This window comes from Gossypium hirsutum, chromosome A10 (genome assembly GCF_007990345.1).
Source record: "Gossypium hirsutum isolate 1008001.06 chromosome A10, Gossypium_hirsutum_v2.1, whole genome shotgun sequence".
NCBI classification, from domain to species: domain Eukaryota; kingdom Viridiplantae; phylum Streptophyta; class Magnoliopsida; order Malvales; family Malvaceae; genus Gossypium; species Gossypium hirsutum.
Genome location: NC_053433.1, coordinates 58,820,366 through 58,829,522, shown reverse-complemented (window position 1 = coordinate 58,829,522; position 9,157 = coordinate 58,820,366). Strand labels below are relative to the sequence as shown.

Genomic DNA, 9,157 nt, shown 5'->3' with positions numbered 1-9,157 from the left:
CAATTACCTCATGCCCCTTTTCAGCTTTCAATATCATTCGCTTTGCAGCACAATCCAAATTTGCCTGATGCTTAACCAACTAGTCCATGCCTAATATTATGTCAAATTCCCCAAAAGGAAGTTCCATTAAGTCTGTTAAAAAGATCATTCCTTGAACCTCCAAAGGTACATCCTTAAATAATTTATTCACTCTCACTGACTGCCCTAATGGACTCAACACGGTAACCTCACTCGTAGTGTTTTCAACCATTATACCAAAAGTCTCAGACATAGTGCATGCTATATAAAAGTGTGTAGATCCAACATTAATCAATGCAGTGTAATGTACATGATGAATAAAGAACGTACCCATAATAACATCTGGGGCGTCTTTGTCCTCTCGGTGACGTGTAGCATAAACCAGTACCGGCTATCTCGCCTTAGTATGACCAGCACCTCTGCTCGGTGCTCCTCGACTAGGGCCCATACCAGTTCCACCTCTGGCTTGACCACAGCCTCTCGGTGGCTGCTAAAAACCTCTCTACAGCTAAACAATACCCCTACCAGTAGCTTGCATCAGACTAGACCTCTGTAGACAATCCCTGATACGGTGCTCCATAGATCCACACCTGAAACATGCCCCTAATCGAACCCAGCACTCGCCCTGATAGCATTTCTCACAAATAGTACAAGGCTGCAACCCAAAAGTAGAAACAGGGGGCCCAACTCTGACTGGCCTATCAACTCTGGCCTTTTTTTTAGGCCTCAAAGTTGAACTTGAAGGCTCCCAAGCCCTTTTTGTTCCTTCCCCTATTCGCCTCACTATTCTGGCGCTCAGCGTGTTTCACATCCTCGGTGATCTTCACCTTTCCACTAACACAACAAAATCTCGCTCCCTCTAAGAAGCACGCAGTTGCCACCATGCCTCACGCATAATGGCTCAATCGCAAAAATTTCACCTCATATTCAACCACGGACTTATCCCCCTGGGTCAGATTCAAAAAAACCCTCCTACGGGCATCCACATAGCTAGCGCCCACATATTTACTTTGGAATGCATTCTGAAAAATTCCCAAGTCAATCGATCAGGCTGAGTACCCTCTTTCATAGTAAGCCATCACTGATAGGTTTCATCTCTCAACAACGACACTGCACCTTTTAGTTTCTACTCTAGGGTGCAGTCAAGGTCATCCATGATCCTCTTTGTGGCTTCAATCTAATACTCAGCCACATTAGGGGCAACTCTAGTTGTAACATCCCGAAATAAGGCCTAGTTAGAATAGTGGTTTCGGGACCACAAATTCGACATCAAAATATTTATTTTATGATTATTATGAGGCCTAGAATATGAGTATATGCATGTGTTAAAGTTTCATGAAGAAATTCTAAGTATAAGGTGTCCAATTGGAAATCAGGGACTAAATTGAATAAATTGCAAAACTTGGATTCTAGAAGCAATTTGTATGAAATTTCCTTAGATTATTAATTAGAAGGTCTTGGAGAGAAATTTTCCCAAATTCTAAATTTTTGGACAAAAATGGGCTTGCATGGATGAAATTTTAAAGAAATGGCATAAGGGTATTTTGGTCATTTGTCATTTTAATGAGTTAAAATGGGAAAAATCAAGCCAAAATCAGCCATTTTCTCCTTCATCCAGCTGAAAATTTGGGGTTCTCCATAGCTAGACTCAATAGTAAGTGCTCCCAAGCCCCGTTTTTCATGCTCTTCGTATTTTGAAAATCCTGGTAGCTTGCTCTCTTCGTTTCTACCCATATTTCATGCTAGGGTTCATGTTTAAAAATTTACCCATGCATGAGTTGATTGTGTATTGATGGATTATGAAGGAATATGAAAGATTAATGTGTGTTAAACATCTTTTTCTAATTGATTTTCATGAAAAACCCTTTAGGGACTATTTTGCAAAAGATGTAAATGTATGGTAGAAATGAGAAAATAATGGATAATGTGGGCTACCATAAGAAGGGAAAGTGTTCAGCTAGGCTTGGGTAAGATAGAAAGTGCATGTGTTTCATTATCCGAGCCTAGGGACTAAATCGTAAAAATGTGAAAGGTTAGGGGCAAAACGATCATTTGGACCGGGGGTAGATATTAAACTTGAAATGCATAATATAGTGTAATAATGAGTTAATTTTGTTGATATAGACCCCGAGGAACAAATTTCGAGGGTCGATTGAGGTAAACCAAGGTTTCGGAATAACCGAAACATAACTCTGAAATGAATACCAGGTAAGTTCAGATAACTAAAAGTAAACTCCTAACATATCTAATTGTATGATTTATTAGTGCATGATAAGTGCATTTATTGATGGCATGAAATTATATGAAATGCATCCTTGAAAATGATTTGTCAAAAAATGTCTCGGTTGAGGTTAAAAAGAGAATTTAATGGATAAACCATGATTTACAAGTGAATTGAGATCCTGAAAGTGTTATAGAAAGGATTTGGCCTGGACGGGTAATCCGTTGATCTCAATTATGGAAAGGATCTAGCCCGAATGGGTGTTCCTTTGGATGATCGAGCCTCCCGAAGAATATATGTGCATAGGATTTAGCCCGGACGGGTAATCCGATTAGGGTTTGAATTTAGCCTAGACTGACAATTCAGATCCCAACTCAATAAGGGTGTTTGTCACAATAATAAGGGATTTAACCTGGACTAGTAATCCCGACATCACCTTATGAGTTTACGATACGGGGGATTTATCCTGGACTGGTAATCCCGCTGTAAGATGTGAGGTTCGCGGGAGTACATATATGTGAAATGATCATTCGTAAGAATTGATGGATAATGGGTATTCCATCGAGATTTCCTAGAAACTCAACGGGATTAATATGGTGTATGTCAATAAGATGATGAATGATGAGCTCATCTACATAAATTGCGTGATGCTTTGTTATGTAACTAACTCATTGATTGAGTGCATGTGATAGGGAATCGTTTCATAATTGATGATTTCATGATTTAATATGGATGTATGCTTATTACTCAGTAAGTTTACTCTCTGGTTATTTGAGCTTACTAAGCATGAAAATGCTTACCCCTATTTCTTTCCCGGTCTCACAAAGCTCAATGACTCATAAGGACTGGAAGACGATTGGAGAGTCAACACACTATCAACTAGACAAGCTTTGGTATAAAGACTTCGTTTATTTTGTTCAATAGCATGTATAGTATTTTTGATTATTTTGTTATATATGTCATTTGACTTGCCAAGTAAAGGCATGTAGAAATATGTTTATCTCTTCGTAGATGGCCATGTAAATTGGCTTAATTTAAGTAGGCTATGACCTACGATTTTATGCATGGTTTTAATTACAAATGCTGGGTTGCTATCAATTGGCAATGAGTCACATGAATGAGCCAATTTCAGATGGATTAATGTAACATGGGAACCCATAACACTAAAGAGGAAATGACCATTTATGTATGAAACCAATGATATGAGGTTTCCATACAACTATTTTCATTAAGATTATTTACAAGTGTAAAATTATGTTTTCTCTCAAACTTGGTAACCACTAGGTACAAGTAATAGAAAGGGGTGACTAAAGGCTTGGAAAATAGCCTAATAAAGTCCACATGGTTGGACACACGGGCGTGTGTCTAGGCTGTGTGTGACACATGGTTCCCTCCTATGGGTGTGTGCTATGGCCGTGTGTCCCTCCTAGTTTAAATTTTAGCTCAAAGTTGTACACGGGTAGGCCACACAGGCATGCGCCATGGCCATGTTAAAATGACAGTTTCGTCTAGAGGCAGACAACACGGACGTGTTCCATGGTCGTGTTGATAAGTTAGTGTTGCCCACGGTTGAAGGGCATGGGCGTGCCCTAAGATACACATGTGTGTGAGTCTACACGACCCACCTACATGGGCGTGTGTCCCTTTATGATAAAGAAAATTTTCTGAGAAGCTCAATGTTTATCAAACGTGTCCAATTTGTCCCACACTGCCTCTAGGAATGTTATAGGCCTCGAAGGCCTACATAATGGACGAGTTGTTCATGATTGAAAAGTTTTAAATTCAAATGAAATTTTGTGACCCGAGTTAGTATACTGAAAGTGTAAAGTTCCAGTAATGCCTCAAGTCTTGTCTCGGTGTTGGATACGGGTTAAGGGTGTTACATTTATTGGTATCAGAGCCACAGTTTAGTCAGTTCTAGGACTACCAAAGAGGATTTTAAAGTTCGCTATACATGCCATTATTCAAGTGTTGATAGTGTGACGTCTCCTAATTGTTTAAATTGTTTCGAATATAGTAAATGTCTTCCAATCAAGCACAAGATGAGTCTGAGGGAGCCGAGAGCCATGCTCCAGCTTCTGTACAACGAGCTGTATCTAGTAGTAGTAGAAGGCTGATGTCAGAAGGCCAAGAAGAGGCCCGAGCTACCTTATTTGATATGATGGATGAATGGTTTGGGGATTATCTAAGAAATTGCCTCAATATATCGAGACCTCCCTCGCCTCCTAACCTAACTAATGACGATGTGCCACGAGGTATGGCACCGGTGAGAATCAGTAAAGCCCCTGTAGATAAACTTAGAAAGAATGATGGGAGCGTGCCCAGCGAACCTGATAAACCGTAATTTATACATATTTTTACCCCATGCTTAACGCATTTTATGGATGATTTTCCATTAGAATTGGTGAATTTGATGCTCCTAATGCTTTAATTTCATGTTTTACTTAGTAGATCATAGGAGAGCGAAAGGAACGAGAAATGGGCCAAAAATGGAGAAAATGGGCCAAAGTACGAAATCAACACGGCCTGGACATCTTCACATGGGCAGACCACACGATCGTGTCAATTTGGCAGTTTCGAAGCACGATTCATACGGGTGTGCCCCTACCGAGCCAAGTTGAGTCCAATTCGGAAAAAGATAATTTTGAGGGCTCTTAGGCATTCCTAAGCCTATAAATACACCCTAGAGAAGGAAGAAAAGAGACACACAGAATAGGGAGTAAGGAATTACTCCAACGAAGCCGATTGATCGATCTCAGAAGCCAGATTCACCATCAAGACTGAAGAGCTCTCCCCAAGTTCCCCTTCAAGATTTTTTAGTTTTCTTCATGTTTTGTATTCTTTATTATTCTAAGATGTTTTCTTATTTAGTTATGAACTAAAACCCCTAAATACCTAAGGGGAATAAAACCTAAGACGAATCTCGTTATTATTTTCTAAATTGTATGATAAATATTTAACTTGTTCTTAATTATGTGTTCTTAATTCTTGTTTTGATATCCTAGGATATTGATTCAAGATAAGCTCTTATTCAGAGTAGGAATAGACAATGTCTAAGAGTACATTTGTCATAATTAAGTGGAGTTGTTTGCGTGCCTAGACATAGGGTGACGATATTTTTTTGGATTAGGGTGAAACCTAATAAGGGAATCCATAAATCGAGTTAATGCAACCCTAGGGTGTTAATTAGAGAAAGGTCTCAATTATTCAATCTAGGGATTAGACGTTATTAGTCTTGAATAGGGATAATAACATAACTTAGGGATCTTTATGAAACAAGTTAAATGAATAAATCATCCGATTCGAAGCCAGAATAACAAGTACAGTCTAGGTGGATTTTTCCTTAGGTATTGTCTTAATTCAATCGATTTTCCCAAAAGCAATTCCCCAATTCCATTCTCTGTGAATTCTTATTTTAGATAATCAGTTAGTTTAAATAAAAACCTCTTTATTCTTAGGCTAGAGAATAAAAAGACAGTCATTACTAGTACTTTTAGTTCCTTTGGGTTTGACAATCTAGTCTTGCTAAAACTATACTACTGTTCGACAGGTACACTTGCCTACATCGTGATAATAGTTAGTTTCAAGAACGATTAATTATAAATATTTAAAACCTATCATGAAATCATGCGATCAAGTTTTTGGCACCTTTGCCGGGGAACTAAGATATTAGGAACGCTCAATTTTTATTACTTTAGCCATTTATTTTTCTTGTAATTTAATTTAATTTTATTATTTTTATTACTTATTAATTTAGTTTTTCCTTCTCATGGAAAGTTTTTATAGTTTATGACTAGAAGAAACCCGTCAAGACCACTACTTTTTGACGAAGAAATCGATCGCACAGTTCACAGAAACCAAAGAGAAATAAGGCGAAGCTTAAGATACACAGAGAACGAGCAAGAGGACGATACTCAACCCCTAACCGAAGAGATGGTTGAAAACCAAGACAATCAGTTACCTCCTGCAATTGCGGTTAATCAAAATCCTGCTCCACGCACTATGTATGATTATGCTAAACCTTCCTTAACAGGAACTAAATCAAGCATAGTTAGACCGGCTATAGCTGCAAATACTTTTGAACTAAAACCTAACACTATTCAAATGATACAGCAATTTGTTCAGTTTGACGATTTGCAGGATGAGGATCCCAACGCTCACTTAGCAAACTTCCTAGAATTCTGCGATACATTTAAAATCAATGGCATTTCTAATGATGCTATACGTCTTCGGTTGTTTCCCTTTTCATTAAGAAACAAAGCTAAACAGTGGTTGAACTCATTACCACGAGAGTCAATTACTACTTGGGAACAAATGACTGAAAAATTTTTACTAAAATATTTTTCGCTGGCTAAAACGGCTAAATTACGTAATGATATCTCTTCTTTTGTGCAGATGGATTTAGAAACACTCTACGATGCATGGGAGAGATATAAGGACCTTTTGAGAAGGTGCCCTCACCATGGGTTATCGTTTTGGCTACAGGTTCAAACATTCCATAATGGCCTGAATCCTGAAGATGCCTATGAGTTTATAGAGGAGACGTCACTAAATAACTATCAGTGGCAAGTTATGAGGACAAAGCCAAAAAAAAACAGCTGGCGTTTACAGTGTTGATTCAGTCACCATGCTCTCTAATCAGGTAGAATTCTTCATAAGAAAATTGATAGTTTTCTTAGTTCTTCACAGGTTCACCCAGTAATGCAGTGCGAAGCAAGTGGAGGTGGAACAAGCCATTCGAAATACCAACCTTATGGCCAAAATATGGATAACGAGCAATTAAATTACATGGGTAATAATCCTCGACCTCAAAACAATTCATATAGTAACACTTACAATGTAGGTTGGAGGCGGTCAAGGAAATCAAGGACCACAACCACCTCCTAGCTACCAACAACCACCCTACCAACAGGAAAAGAAGCCGAACCTTGAATAGATGCTTTCAAAGTTTATACCGGTGTCAAAAACTCATTTCCAGAACACCGAGACAGCACTTAAAAGTCAACAAGCATTGATCCAAGGGCTCGAAACTCAGATAGGCCAGCTTTCCAAACTAATCTCCGAACGACCACAAGCTAGTTTGCCAAGTAATACCGAACTTAACCCAAGGGAACAACTCAACACGATTAATGTTCAAGATGAAGGAGTCGTTGAGCCTGAACCAGAACCGAAGCAAGAAACTGTGGTAAGCAAAGATCAAGGTGAGGTAGGTCATAATAAAAATAAATCAGTGAATGTCGAATATAAACCTCGTGTGCCATACCCCAACGCGACAAGGAAAGACCACTCAGATGAACAATTTGGTAAATTTCTTAAACTCTTAAAAAAATTACACATTAACTTACCGTTTATTGAAGTGCTATCGCAGATGCCAAACGCAATGAAATTTTTAAAGGAACTTTTAGCAAATAAGTGGAATTTGGACGAGGCATCGCAAGAGCTAAATGTAGTTTGCTCAGCTATTCTCCAAAATAAACTACCCAACAAACTAAAAGATATAGGGAGTTTTATGATTCCTTGCTTAATTGGTAGTTTAGATGTTAATAATGCATTAGCTGATTTAGGGGCTAGTATCAACATCATGCCTTACAAAATGTTTAAGCAATTAGGTCTTGAGAAACCCAAATAGACTAGGATGAGCATTCAATTAGCAGATAAAACTATAAGATTTCCTAGGGGTATTATTGAAGATATGCTAGTTAAAATTGATAAATTTATATTTCCCATTGACTTTATTGTTGTAGACATAGAGGAGGATAGAAACACTCCTTTAATTCTAGGAAGGCCCTTTTTAGCAACTACTAAAACAATTGTTGATGTTGGCACAAGTGAACTCACACTTCGTGTGGGAGATGAAACAATCACCCTTCAAGCTCGCAATTCTGGCAACCTTCTTTGTAGGAAATGAGTCTGAAGGAAGTACATGAACCATTCTCAAGCAATAGTAGAGGACCCATTCATGACGATCAAAGGCTACAAATCGAGGAGCTAGATGAATAGAGGGCGCATAAACCGAGAACACCTAACAAACCGAATCTACTATAGAACGAGCTCAATCCTTTTCCAAATCAACTTAAGGTTGGAGATAGAGTCTTATTAGATGCCGCAGATCCCTATATTGTCGCTACCACATCGAATGAAGAAATCCCTCTTACAGTACTCAACATTTTCCCATTCGTTACGGTTGAGGTGAGTCATCCCAAGTTTGACACTTTTAAGGTAAATAACACCCGTTTAAAACCTTATTTTGACGAGATTAATAGTAGGAATGAGGAGTATAAACTCCTCAAACCACCATGATCATTCAACGGAGAGGTAAGTCGAGCTTAGACTATAAATAAATGCTTCTCGGAAGGCAAGCCGAGCACTAACTGTATTAACTTCTTTAAAATTTAGTCTTCAACATCTAACTTACTAACAGAGCACTTGAATACAGGTTTTCCACAAGGACACGGCCATGAGCACGGGCATGCTTAGGGCCGTGTGAAAACAGGACAATAATTTTTCTCAAACACGGGCTGCGATAAAATGCCACGACCGTGCGACATGGCCGTGGTCGAGCCTACCAAAACGACACGGGCATGAGACACGCTCGTTTGGAAGAACTGTGGGTGAACCAGTTAAAATAGCACGAGCGTGCGACACGCCCGTGTCTAACACCCGTGATCAAACCTTTCAAATTAACACGGGTGTGGGGCTTTCATACACGGGCGTGGGAGAAGCGAACAACGCCAAACATGGCCGTGTGACACGGCCGTGTGCACCTACATGCCCAAGGAACACGGGCGTGTACTAAATGTCAGACGTGCCCAAATTCAAAATTCGCGAATCACACGGCCTGAAATTGGGGAACACGGGCGTGTTACCTGGCAGTGTGCGCCAAAATCGATAAAAACCCTGCACTATTCATTGTCTTCC

The 9,157-nt window shown here is 39.2% G+C and overlaps 1 non-coding gene across 1 annotated transcript; it reads right to left on the bottom strand.

Annotated features, from left to right (window-relative positions):
• Window positions 1-6,601: 6,601 nt before the first annotated feature.
• Window positions 6,602-6,708, bottom strand: LOC121209105 (small nucleolar RNA R71). Its single transcript, XR_005904222.1, has one exon. It is a non-coding gene; the product is annotated as a small nucleolar RNA R71 (small nucleolar RNA).
• Between the last annotated feature and the right edge of the window lie 2,449 nt (window positions 6,709-9,157).